At 35.3% G+C, this 14,742-nt stretch overlaps 1 protein-coding gene across 5 annotated transcripts in view; it reads left to right on the top strand.

Moving 5' to 3' along the window:
* The window catches only part of TENM3 (teneurin transmembrane protein 3), a 1,309,047-nt gene that overhangs the window by 177,032 nt on the left and 1,117,273 nt on the right, over positions 1 to 14,742 (top strand). For all 5 annotated transcript variants that reach the window (XM_032684675.1, XM_032684682.1, XM_032684680.1 and 2 more), the window contains exon 3: positions 11,346 to 11,398. The gene's annotated coding sequence lies outside the window, so the exon portion shown is untranslated. The remainder of the gene's footprint in view (positions 1 to 11,345; positions 11,399 to 14,742) is intronic.

Below are 14,742 nucleotides of genomic sequence, written 5' to 3'. Positions count from 1 at the left end.
TCTGATACAATAAGGGTTACACTAAAGTTGGTGAGCTTCTACAGAAAGGGACCAAACAACATTGTTTCAAAATCCGCTGAAACTAATGCTTGAAATATTCAAAGAGAACTGGATTCTTGTCTGCCCCTTTCACAGTAAGCACTGAAGTTGGTTTCTTTGTAATGGATTTTCCAAATAGGTGGGATTTCAACGAGTTTCATATGTGTTTGGTCTGTACCCTAGCCTGAACTATTAAAAATCCAAATACAAGGCAGCTGGAGCCAGTGTTTTCACTGGTGTATCAAGCCATATCTGTCTGATTGTGACTGGAATATCCTGAGTTCTTTGTCCTGCCCACATATTTAGCCTGCTGGTCTAGGGAAATTATTTCCCCAATGCTTCCAGGAACACATTTTGTTCAACGTCAGAAGAAATTGTATCAATATCGTATCTTTTTCTCTATCTTTAGAAAGACCCAAATAGGGTCTTCTTTCACACTACTGAAACTCTATGTTACTATTGAGGTCTGGGAATGAATAGCTCTGAAGTCTACAATATCCCTAACATGTCTTCAGATCATTGGTTGAATGCTTGAAAACTATGAACTGAAACAGCTTGTGGCAATGAAGCTTGACTGAAAGCAGACATGCTCCTGTAGAGAAGCCCTGGAGGCTGTTTGTTTAAGACTGGTTTTGGTGTTACCTTTTGACAAAAGTTAAGCAGCTCTCTGCTAAGAGTGTTGGCTATTACAGACCACATTGTTTAGGAATTTTATTCTTCCCTTACTGCAGAAGAGAACCACCTAGCTGCCTAACTCGGACATGAGCATTCTGCCAGAGACACAATAGAAAGAGTACTATTCCTAGACAATCAGTGAATAGGAATTTAACCCAGAGAGATTTAATCCAGAGATTTTTCAGCACGCTAAGCAACTGTAGAGAATTTTCCAGCGATTCATATGACTGATATTTTAATTAATTTTATGGATGTTTCTAGTTTTTAAATACAGCAGATGATGTTTTAACTATACATTTAGCAAGAACGCCGCTCACTTTATAAAGCACTTTAATATTAGAAAAGCGTTAAAATAGCTATCGATAATGATGAAATTTTATGCATCCCTAATGAGTTAATTAAAATGACAGTAATGTTTCAATTTTAATAAGAATTCTGCTGCTGTCAATGGGATGAAAGTATTTGGACAGATTTTTAGCGTCTTACCTCAGTGCCTAGTGGACATAACAACAGAAATTAAGCACAAGTAATTAATACCAACAGAAAAAAAATTAATAGTTAAAAGCAATAATTGCCATCTGTTCTTGTCAGTATTATTAATGTGCATAGAATAGCCTTTATTACAAAATAGCTTACAACTGTAGTGTTGACAAAACTTGTTTCTTTAAAAGTAGCTGGACTTGCATTAAAGAAGGTAAGGTGGGCAAACAAATTCAAAATGTTAACACAGCCTAAGAGTATTGGTGTATCAGCCAATTTATAATTAGTTGCAGTTTGAAAGGAATACAGATCTCACAGGAATAAAACCACAATAATTCTTGTGGATAAGGTTGTGAACCATTCATGCATTATGCTTTGATACCCTTTAACTCTTAGAATTAATCCGGCAATGTAAATTTGATTTCTTATTTTCTGAGGAAAATTTATGCCTTGTTTCAGTTTCCATAGCTACTAGTGTTCACTTAATGTATTTGCTATGCAAAAATAAGCCTTTTTTCAGTTTTGTAAGTTTAGTATACTCTATATGGCAAGACTTTTGAATAACTTTCTAGGCCTAGAAGGAACAAGTTAATGCTGTTTACTAAAATGATACTTTACAACTAGTTATTATCAGATATATAGTTATTATCGTAGTTCCCTAAGGCTCATTTGTTTTCTCATGTTATCACCAGATCCCTACATTCTCCTGAATTGCTTTCAGGAGATACAGGTGTTAAAATTTTAAAAAAATTGTTAGGTAAAAAACCCCTGGGATTTTGCTCATTATTCTCCATAATACAGAGGGAGGATGTTCTGTGATCTGAGGCAGAACTCACAGCAGAGCAAGCCAGTTGTGGTTGGCCAATGCTTGTAGCTCACAGAACATCTCTTGCCTAACCTTAGCAAACCAAAGGCTGTTAATTCTGTGGATCACTGAAAAACAAGAGCTGGATTTTTTTTATTAGCACAACATTCAAGTTAGAGTTACTCCTAGTTTGTGGAGAAATTGAATATATGTCCCTATTCAGAGTGGTATTTAAGCAAATGTATAGCTTTAGGTAAATGTTTAAACTCAAGATTTTCCCATGCTGAAAAATGTTTGAATTACTTTCTGAACTGAGGCAATAGAAATTTGTCTCTTGAGGCAGTGAGCTCTGCAACTTATCAAATTCAGGGAGAAGTTCAGGAAGCTATAGACAATGAAATTTAGGGCTTTGATGCTAGCTCTGAACAAATAACAATATCGGCCTTTTTGCTAGCTTTGAACAATAATAATTTCTGTTTTAAATGTAAGGGAGTTTGATTTGTGGTTTTAATGTGTGTTACTTTACTTACTTCTGTATACCCATTTTGTTATTTATTATTGTAATTAATAAATAATAAAAACAATAAAAATAATCATAAATAATAATAATAATAAATTTGTTCGGTTGAATTTTATTTTAATGCCAGCTCAAAAGAAATGCATTTAAACAATAAGATCTGTAAGAGATGACCAAGTGTGTCTTGAAATGAACTGCTCTAAAACTCTCTGATGTGCTTTGGTTTTCTCACAGTACATTTAAGCTTTAGTTCTTCAAATTGTTCATCACGGAAGATTACCATCCATGTGTATACATGGGTAATATATGACACTTTTTTTCCTATAATGATTTTCACACGACTATTCAATTACTGTTTCTAAGGTGTAATTTGAGAAACATTAAGAAAATTGTGAGATGTTAGGTTTAATTAATCTGAAAAGAATTTCAGATTAAAAAATATTCAATTTAATACACAGAGGCTAATGATCACAGAAGCCAAATACTTCTAGAAGTATTTTATCTTTATATGCTTATATCAGCCGAAGAGATAAAATGGCAATTTTAAGGGAGAAATAGTAACATTTCTTAGTTCAACATTCAAAATCAGTGGATATAAATATTTTGCTGATGCTAACAAAGAATTCCTTTTTTATTTGCAGCTTGAAAGGCAACAGTAATCACTCACAGCAGTTTATAATTCTTAAATCTCTGGTCTTACCAAGAACTTGCCTACGATAAAAGATCGGTTTATTCAACTGTTCTGTGCTTTGGATATCTCCTTGCACTGGAGAAAGCGGCTTTTCTTTGTTTGCAGTACTGAAGTAGGAGCTTGAGTTGATTGATGTATCTTTATTGTATCTCTCTTGTAATTCCTGTCTCACATAGTTTTTTGAAGGCATACAGTGCCTATCAGTTCTATTTATGATCTGTTTTTATTATTACTCAGTTGCCAGACATGGGTTTTCATGGATTTTGTCTGACAGGATTGGCTTCCAAATGGCTTCCAGATTGGCTTCCGAAGCACTTAAGGTGCTTTCTCTGAAGCGCTTCAAGACTGTTGCATTTTGGTATAGCTAAATTCACAGTAAAGTTTAATTTCTGTGGGGAATTTAACGCCAGTCTTCATATAAAATGTGTGCATAAGAGTCAGGAAACAGCTGCTGACAAATATGTTTCTAGCACTCTTGTATTTGAATAGAGTTATTCAATTACATATCAAGTTCTAAATGATGCCTCCTCATCACAATTAACTGCTGGAAAGCAAAGTACCAAGATGCAAATAATAATGCACTCATACACCTCAATAATCTTTAATATTTTATCTAACATATGTGAATTACTTTTTATTTTTTTCAAGTATACAAGAGCAATGGTTTGTGCCAAATGCAAACACTTGTTATGTCACTCTCAGGAGATTTACTTACACTTTTTTTTTGTCAGTACATTACTCAGGTAACTCATGGTTCTTACGTTATAAGAGTTTGGAATAAAAGAGCTTTATTTTTAAAGAAATCATAAGATCATAATTAGAATGTAGAAGCATAATAAGAACATAATCCTGGTTTATGAACAGATACCAAGTGATGACAGAAGATGCTATCTTTTGTTTTTATGAAGGACCTTCAACTCCTAGTAAGTATAAAATCCCAAAAGCAATGTGGTAGTCTGCCTATGAAAGCTGACCATCCAGTCTTCATTAGTAAATGGTCATATACTCTTAAAAAATTAATAAGAAAATAAAAAACAAAAACAAAACCAAGAAGGGTGAAAAAAAGAACAAATGCATTACTTTAACAGATCACAAAATAAATGCTAAGGGAATATTTCTGATTGTTACACATGGAGTACATGTCAGTCTAGACTCACCTGTCTAACTGACCCTAATTATAATAGTATGTACATAGGTTGTCCTCTCTACAATAGGATAACAATTAACCACACAATTATGTGGAGTACTATGATGTTATATTATTTTCTTAAAACATATGGCACTTTTAAGTAGCTAGACTTTTACAAGATCATAAATCCATGTACTATAACCAGCACAACTATGAAGTTATGGGAGTTTAAAGTATACGCTGTCTTCCCAATATTCCTTAAATGTATGTTAAGGGAAATGCCCAGACTTACGCCTTGGGATTCCATTAAAAAGTTCTTTCCCTAGGAGCTTTGTACACATAGGTTTTACATTTAACCTTGTTTCTTTAAAGTAATTCTCTGCTTTTGTCTTGAAGACCAGGAATATCACTAGATGATCTTATGAGAGCATCTTTGTTTTGATGGTCTTACAAGGTTGTCTAATTTTTTCTTTAAAGAATTATGTCTGTGAATGAAGTTTTTATCACTGGGCCAAATTCAAAATAAAGAGAGAATTCTTCAATGCTTAGCTTCTTAAAGAGTTACAAATGCTAGACTAGATTCATAAAATTTATTATGCCATTTGTTATCAGACCATACTGTTTATTTCTTATACTTAGCATAAGTACAAAAAGAATGAACCGACTTGCTTTTCTAATCTTAGCAGTCCCTAGTTTTCTCCAGGAAGCTATCTGGTTGCTGGATGCCACTGATAAAAGTGAAGGAAAAATGGCCAAAATTTTTCTATTTCCTAGAACATAAAAAATAATTGTGAATTTCTATTTGGGCTCTTTTCTCCTGATGCACTGAACTGATCAATGGGGAAAACAGCCAGGAAGAGTTATCTCTGAAGACCACAACAATTTTGTGTGTTGTCAACTTACACAGATGTTCATTTTACATTAATTTTCTGTGTTATTCAGGCAGTTTGCAAATTAATGTAGTCAAAAACATTAATGACCTTTAAAAAGCAAAGCAAGTATTAGCAATGGAATATTAAATAGAGAAACCTTCTGTATTTGATATCAGGTTGTCTATCAAACTTCAAGTATTTCTAAAATGGTGGGCACTGAGAGATATTAAATTCATTACCCAAATACTGAAAAACTATATGTGTAACGATATAAATTTCCTTCTCTTACTTTCTCTTCATTTCTCCCTACATGCAAATTCATATCCCCCAATTCTTAGCTGTACGCCCTGATACAAACATCTCTTGATCATTATTTCTTATGTGTAGTGTACGAAAATAGTTTGCAGGTGCTGGACTTAAAATTGCCACTTCAGCTACCATTCAAATGGACACAGGAATGCAATTTCATCAACACTATAAGCTCTTATGCTTCCATTGTGTTTTTGCAGCTGTCTTGAAGACCATATGTACATGTAATTATGTAGCTGTATTACACATAATTTTTCTTCCTGTTTTAATTGTTTATTTCTTTGAGTGTGGCCATTTCTGTTGCAGTCAATTTTTTTTTTCTGACAATTCTCTATACAAACTAAGATCAAGTACTATGACTTTCAGAGGGAGACATGGATGGAGGCAGTATATGGTACTGAGTCAAGATTAGAATATCAGTTACAGAAAAAAATAGTAAAATGTAATGACCCATATACTTAGGTTTTTGAACTAATATTTTCTTCATTGTCCTATGTTTCTATCATACGAATGGCAGTTTCAAAGGCTTCAGAAGGATATAAGTAACATAATTACAACACTATTTTTATAGTGTAGTGCATGAGTCAAATTACAATGACAATGAGCATCATCATATTTGACTTCCTGTGAGATTCATTCATCATCTCTAATATGTATTTTCTAATTGCTTCAGTGTTTATATATTTTGACTAGGTTATATTTATTATATCAGTAATGTATAGATAGATGTTTTCCTGTAAGTCTGATCCTCAACATTTCTATACTACTTTACCATATACTATATTACTTTACTTGTTATTCTTGTGTTGAAAGAATAAAAAACCCAAACCAAACTAAGCCAAAACCCACCTGTATTGGGTTGACCCTCGCTGGATGCCAGGTATCCACTAAAGCTGCTCCCTCACTCCCCTCTGCAACTGGACAGAGGAGAGGAAAAAAAAAGTTTCATGAGTTGAGATAGAGCTGGGAGAGGTCACTTACTGATCACCATCACGGGCAGAACAGACTCAAAGTGGGGATAGTGCTTAAATTTATTACTAACAGGATCAGAGCAAAAGAGTGAGAAATAAAATAATCTTAAAAACACCTTCCTCGCACCCCTCCTTCTTTCCAAGTTCCACCTCCTCCCGCACCCCAGCAGTGCAGGGAGGCAGGGAATGAGGGTTATGGTCAGTTGTTGTTTCTGCCACTGCTTAGGAAGAGGGGTCCTTCACCTGCTCCCATGGAGTCCCTCCCATGAGAAATGGTCCTCCACAAACCTCTCCAGTGTAAGTCCATCCCACAGGCAGTAGTTCTTCACGAAACTGCTGTCCCATGGCATACTTCTCCATGGGGTGCAGTCCTTCATGAATGAGCTGTACCAACGTGGGTCCCCCACAGGGCCATAAGTCCTACCTGGGAAAAACCTGCTCCAGCATGGCCTCCTCCCTCCACAGGCTGCAGGTCTCCAGTAGGACCCATCTTAAGCCTCCCACAGGGTCACAGCCTCTTTCAGATATCCACCTGCTCCAGCACGGGCTCCTCCATGGGCTGCAGGTGGGTCACTGCACCTTGATGGTCCCCCATGGGCTGCAGGGGCACAGCTGCTCCACCATGGTCTGCACCACGGGCTGCAGGAGCCTCAGCTCTGGACCCTGGATCACGTCCTACCCCTCCCTGTGCACTGACCTTGGTGTCTACATGTTCTCACTCCTCCCTTCCCTGGCTGGAATTTTCTTCTGCACAATAACTTTCTGTTCTTAAATGTATTATCACAGAGGCATTACTATCACCCCCAACTGGCTTGTCCTTGGCCAGCAGCAGGAAGCCCATCCTGGAGCTGGCTGGCATTGGCTCCACCAGACAGGGGAAGCTTCTGGCAGCTTCTAACAGAAACCACCACTATAGCTTCCTCCACTATCAAAACCTAGACACAGAAACCCACTACACAACCAAACAAAAAATCAAACCCAAACACAACCCCCCCACCCATAATTATGTGCAGAAGGGTTATTTTTCATTGTGAAATGTTTCATTTTTCCTTACTGGAAATTTTTCGTAATGTCGGGGGACACAGGGGGTCAGGGCAGGGGCAAGGTGGGTGCCTTTTTTGTGTTTGCTTTGAGAGTGCAAAAAGAAAGAAATTGAATATTAGTTATTGTTGTACCACTGCAAAGGTTATGATCACGTTTTGTTCTGAAATGATAGCTTCCCTGCCCCCACCCGCCCCTCTCTAGAGCTGCAGTATACAGGAGTTTCTTCCTAGTTTCTTAGTTTTTCAGTAATCTAGGCAGGTTCAGAAAGGTTCCGTTAAGTTTGTATAATATTTACAAGTGCGCTTCTTGTGCTTCTCTAAGGAAAAACAGGGAATGCTTTGTATGTTATATTTATCATTCTTAAATTTTGTTTTCCATTTAATATGTAAACCATTTTCCAAGGGGAATTATCATTTAATTCTGTTGCTTTCCACTTGCTACTTCATTTCAGTCATAAGTCATCAGTGCATTTGGCAATTCTACAGCTAGTTTCTCTGTCTGGGTAATTTATGTAGATTAGAAGCAATGAAGATCTAAGAACTGGCTCCCCTGTGGCCCTTTTCAACGTTTTACTTTCTAATCACTTTACTTTAATCAGTTCTTTATCTGTTCCCATGTTTAACCTGAATCTTTCCTGCTTTCAGTTTAAGATGAAGACTATCATTTGAGACACTATCAAAGGCTTTATGTAAATCCAAATTATGGTGCTTGTACTCCTATTATCAATTTTATTTCTAATCTTCTCAAAAAAAATAAAGGTGACTGGTTGTCAAGATCTAAATTTCTTTAAAATTTTTATGAAGGTAAACTGTATTTGCTTTAAATTATTGACAGTTATTTAACTCTCATCATCTTTAAATGTGTTGTATGCTATTGTGTAAACTTTGAATTTGTAAGGACACTCTGCTTGTTTCATCTCTATGCCACCATGTGTCACTCACTGTGTGTGAACACTTACACACATATATTGGCTGTAATGAGGCAAGCAAAGGAATGAGTAGGAATTATTTTACAGTTTCAGTATATGCAAAGCAAATTACCATAGAACTCTTGAGGGTCACAGGAGAGTTATATACCTTTGGTCCTAACAGATCAGGTAAGTTCCATTATTTAGAAAGTCAAAGAAAAGAGCTACAAAGCTTTTCTCCTCTGATCACTGCATTTTAGAAAATGTAATAAAAAAAGGAAATAACAAAAACTGCACACACACACACAGACAAAAAAAACCCAAACCAAAACAAAAAAAACAACCAAAAAAACAACCAACCACAACAACAACCAAAACCCAAGACAATTCTTTTCTTTTAAAAGAAATAAATTGTCTGCAGAAACTGAGATAGTCCAAGAATAAAAAAGATATTTTGACTAGGCTGGGTGCTCTAGTAAGATTGTGTAAGAGCAGAACAACTGTGATAGTTCTGGGGAATAGCCTAAGGAATTCCTCTTCTTTCCTCCTGACTGGAACATATGCATTCTGTGGTTTTTTTTCCTTAGGAAGACAATATTTAGAAATATTACTTATGTGTATTATCTCATGATTGTAAAATTCTTTTTGCAACTACTGTTGTACTTCTTTGACAATTTTTGTTTTAGAGAGGTAGTAAGGTCATTACAGATATTAAAAAACTTGCTGGACTTTGCAAATGAGTGATCTTCTGCTGAGTCTAAAAATTGTGCTTATGATTACAGGTCATAATAATATGCCTTATTACTATTAATTTTATTTTTTGTTTTTAAAACATATTATAGAAGTAATCATATTTAGAATAGTATGTCACATACATATTTCATTTATAACAGAAAATTGAAGACAGAAAAATGAAAAAGCTTATGCAAAAGCAGAGAAAAACTTTAAATAAGAGCTAGAATTACATATATATTTTTTCAAACTTTTCAGTCTAGTGGTTAGCATGGGCTATATCAGAAAAGGATTTTCTGTAGACAGCTGCTGAAACAGGTTGACACTGATTAGTTATGAGTCAGATTTTCCTACTTAATTTCAGGATAAGTATAAAAGAATTAGTATTAATATTGATCAAAATTATAAAGGATTATTTGAGAAGCTAAGGATAAAATTGACTATAATGATTCTGTTTTTATTACTTTGTTTACTAATAAAATTAAATACAAGAATAGATATGTGTTAGGGATTCAGGATAGGTGGATAAGTCAGGATATGTTGCCACTTTCCTAAATGATTCAAAGTTAAAGAGAATTTAAAATACAATAAAATGAATACAAATTGATTCACTACCTGAAGGGAGCCTATAAGAAAGAGAGGGACTCTTACAGGAGCATGTAGTGACGGGACTAGGAGGAATGGATTCAAAGAGAAAAAGAGTACATTTAGATTAGATATTTCCTGTGAGGGTGCTTAAGGCACTGGAACAGGTTGCCCAGAGAAATTGTAGATACCTCATCCTTGGAGGTGTTCAAGGCTAGGTTGGATGGAGCTCTGAGTAACATGGTCTAGGGAAAGGTGTCCCTGCCCAAGGCAGGGGAATTGGAACTAGATGATTTTTATGGTCCTTTAGTGTTTTATTTGTCTGTCCCCATCCCAGGAAAGCCAAGACCCTTGTGCCCAACCAGTCTGTCAGTGTCCCGTTATGGGGACCACTCACTGAACAGTCCTACTGGATCAGAGGGTAGTTCAACTGACTTGTTCTAAGAAACATGCCAACAGCATAAGGGAGACCCCTCAGCAGATCTTTCCACTTTATTCGAGAGTGTTATCCACTGCCAGCGGCTACCAGTGCCTGTGAAGGACACGCTGACAGTTTACAGAATAACACTCTTCATTAATAGAATATTGTGACAGATTAAGATTTGAGGGTTGCTAGTGATAGTATCTGACTGCAAAAACATATTCAAAGCAATACACAGACAAGCTCTAGTACTCAACAAAGCATTCAGTGTGCATAGAGCACAGTTCTTACCCAAAGACATACCTATGGGAGAGAAGACAGGTTCAGCCCATCCACTGATACCAGAAGTTATGATGGAGTCTTCCGTCACTTTTCCCCCATTATTGACTTACTTTTATACTATTTCTTTATGTTTAGGTGGAGTGACTTTAGTCATACATACCTTTGGTACTGATTGGTGTAAAATTCTCTTGCTTAGCTTTTAAAGATACAGTCAAAAAAATATATGGTGCATGCCCAGTGGGAGGTGGTCGTACTATGGAGGCTGGTAACTTGGGGATAGAGGTGTGCGTTAATAATGTTACAGTTAGTATTTAATGAAATAAATTCATCTGAGGAGGGCTATTTCACCATAGTTGTTGGCTCAGCAGCAGTACATCTCCTATAGGTGAAAGATAATCTGTTTTGCTTAATGGCAGTTTGTGGAAAGATGGCTAGGGGTAGAATTAGAGGAAACTGAGAAGTTATATTCACATCCTAACAGAAGCTTTAATCGTACAGAAATTATAGCTGTTAATCCCTGGATAGAGCACGGTTGGCAGCTCCATGATGATTTCAGAAAATTCAATGAACTTTTGAAAATAGATCAGTAAATAGGAAATATGCTTAGACTAATAAAGGTGTTTTGCCCATAAATGCAAAAATAAGTGGGAGGTCAGCATTTAGGAGCTACCCAAATCACATTGAGCATAATTTCTTTTAACCTTTTGGCAATTCTAAGAGCATACCACGTTTCATGAACCCTGCAATTTCCGTGATGAGGATCATAGAAATACACAGACGGAAACATAATTAAGATCAATCTGTATATATTAAACTAACTAATAAATGTGGTTTACTTCAGGTGTGCCTTCTGAGATATCACTAATAATGCCTTATCTTTGAACAGGTAAATATTCCATTTCAACAGATTGCCAAAAGGAACTGCAAAAGACTTCAAAGGTAAGGACCTCCTTAAAAATAATGCTTCAGATGATCATTCCTTCTGGTTTATGATTTAGAAGAGAAAATGGAGAATGTTAATTCTTTCTGACTATCTGGCTGATAACAGAGAATTACACATGACATTAAATGACATAGACTTTGACTTCCTATTTGTGAAACTGTATATGTATAAAAGACAAATTTTCACTCTAATTTTGTTTGAAAGGTTAAGCTTAATTAATTTGATAACTGCAGAAAAAAAGGAATCATGTATGACAATAAAATATTAAAAGCTTGTAGCATTTTTACTGTATTTTTCTTTGTGTAAAATTAAAAGAATACGTCTCCCGTAGCAATAGTTGACTTTTAAACTGTTCTGTCCACCCTTATAGAAAATATTCTTGTCTCTCAAGGACACAGGTAACAGGAGACAAGGTTTCACTAAAATTGTTATTTTTAAGTCATCAAGTTAGAGATGATGACAAGGACATTGTGATCTGCCCTAAACTTGGATTTAGTAACCAGAAAAAAAGCAAGAGCAGTATTTTATTGTTCCAGTCGTCGTATCTGTGCCTACTTTACCTTAAAACACTGGGTACTTTGAGAATCTGTCATATCATATATGCATATGCTTTAATGCATATACTGACAGGGATAGGAGACCCTGTATCAATTAATATTTAGCCATACTTTTCTACATTACCTTAAAAAACAAAGTCCCATAATTAGTTTGGCCTCCGAAAACATAGCTTATGAATTACTGATATTAATGGAGGAAAGGGAGAAATTCTAAGAAAAATTCCACAAGCTTTTGGGGATTGTGCCCAATGTCACCTGAGTACTGGACTTTTATGGGACAAAAACAAGTAGATAGAGTATCTAAGCTGAGAGGAAAAGTCAGAGGCTCATCTCAGAAGATGCTGTGTTCCTAGAAAGAAGTCTTAGGAATGCCTGAAATATTCAGCCGTTCGCTATTCTGGCTTTGCTATTCTTATTAATTTTTTATTGATTTCTTTAGACTTTCTTTGAAAAAATCATGTAGAAATTAATTTTTTCTTCTTGATTGAAATCCCAGAGCCTTGTGAGACATGAGAAGCCATTCTCATATGCCTCAGTGGGCTACCCAACCCCTCTTTGTATTCTTGCAATACACCTGCAATGCTTAGATTCATCAAAAACCTCCAAATTTTCAGTAGTCTATTATACTTTGGAAATAATGAAGGAAATAGTATTATAAAATGGCAGATGTTTTTTGTGCGTGAATATGTGTTGCCAAATTTGTTCAATTTTTCACTTTTTCTTTTCAGGTTTTGTCTTTATATAGAAATATAATTGGTGTAATTTGTTACTTTCCCAAGTGCCTCAGATAGACTTGATCATACCATGATTTAAATAGTATTTCCTAAGTGAAAATATTTCAATAAAAGTAGGAAAAAAAAAACCTTAGCGATGAAAAATATGGAACAGTTAAAAAAAAAAAAAAAGAGAAAGCATAGTTAAAAAAAAAAAAAAGGACAAATGAGGGAAAAGAGAGGGTTCCGTAGTCCAAGGTCCTATTTGAGTGCTACTGCGGGTGCCCAGGAGACTCATCACTGAAGGACATAAAGTATGAGGATGAGAAAATACAAATACATGTCACATTTCTGACAGGTACATCTAACTATGAAAAAAAAAAGCCCTATTCAGCATAGGAGGTTAAGGGAAGAATAAAACTAATGACATTACAATTCTCTTGAGAAGTCTTGTTTTGTTTATTAAATAAGCCACTCTAGTAAGATAAGTAAGAAGAACTGCTTAGTCTGGCAGTGTTAATTGATGCTGTCCTGGGAGTTTATTGTTATGTATTACTCTTTTTGTCCTTTCATGTAAAGATGTCAGCACATTGTATCTGACAGGATGTACTGTATATTATAAATTATTCTAATTGGGATAGAAAAATGGCCATCAATTCTCACTACTCTGTATATCTAAGTCGTGGCTTTAATTTGTACATAACATTAATTCCCAAGTATGGGGTTTATTTTAGGGTATACTTTCAGTGAATACTCTTTCTGTGAGTTTCCATTCTTTCAGATGAAAAGGAGTTTGTTCCATCAAGTTTTGACATATATAGGTATATTTTCCCACACAAATACAATGAACACATGTATACAACACGTACATGATAGGAAATGAGGAAAGAGATAAAAGGAATAGAGTCTTTCAAGGCTGACATGAGAAGCTTAAAGACAGTTAAACACTATCTTGTGCTCAGTCTGCTTTCTTGAGCACTACTAGTATTGACAGCAGTGTTACAAACTAAAGACAGGGACAGAAAAGGGCAGGTATCACTTTATTCTCTTTTATATCATCTAATAAATCCGTGGAATGCAAGAATGGGCAGACTATATCTTGTAAAGGTGGTTATAGCAATGTGGTTTTTTCCCCTAACTTCTAAAATTCGGGGGCATGTGAAGTTTTAGGGATATTTTAAAGCAAAATGAATAAATTTCATTGCAGTGAATTATTTCAGGGATGCTATTTTAATACTGAGAGCAATTATTTCCAAAGAAGATAACTCTCTATATTTCTGAATTCCATTACTATAGTGAGGCAGCTTGTAGCCATTTCAATACATAAGACAGTTTCGAAGAGGTTTTTTCACCTTTCAAAAAAACCAAAAAAACCTAGTGGAGATTTTTGTTCTGAATTTAAGTAAAAAAATGAAAAATAAAAATGAGTACTATTTGCTGTAGAACAATTGAGCAATCAAGTGTTTTAGACAAATGCTAAAACACATCCTGTTTTAGGCAAATCTTCTCTATATTGAACACTTTGAATATTGCTCTTCCTAGTAAACTGTGACAGAAGTACCTTGAGGGCACGTATGCTAAATATTTATTTATGACATGGCTTGTACCTAATTTTTTTTCTCCTTAAAGGCGCATATTTTAAGTACTAGAGCATTTCAGTTGCTTTTTATTTACTGCCTATGCATTAGGAAGAATTATGAATTCAAGCATGTATCATCCATTTTGTTTAAAACCTCATTTGCCAAGCAGGTATTTTTCTAATAGGAGAAAAAGATGAAAAAGATAAAAACTATATGGTTCCCACCACTGCCATTTTCAGCTATGTGACTAATTCTCTTTCTTTAAGACAGAAATAGCTGTTATAATGAAAAAGAGGTAGAGTCCAGAGAATCCCTTGACAGACATACATAGTGATTTTCAAATGACTGAAGTGATTTGGGAACCTAGTTTCAAGAAAAATCAATGTGACTTAGGAGATGACGTCATCTAGCAGACAAAATTACTTTGGGCAAGATACATGAACACACTTAGGCATTGCAAGACCTGATATTCAGAACCAGCTGTAGGCAC

Source organism: Chiroxiphia lanceolata, chromosome 4, assembly GCF_009829145.1.
Source record: "Chiroxiphia lanceolata isolate bChiLan1 chromosome 4, bChiLan1.pri, whole genome shotgun sequence".
NCBI classification, from domain to species: domain Eukaryota; kingdom Metazoa; phylum Chordata; class Aves; order Passeriformes; family Pipridae; genus Chiroxiphia; species Chiroxiphia lanceolata.
This window is presented reverse-complemented; position numbering and strand designations above follow the sequence as displayed.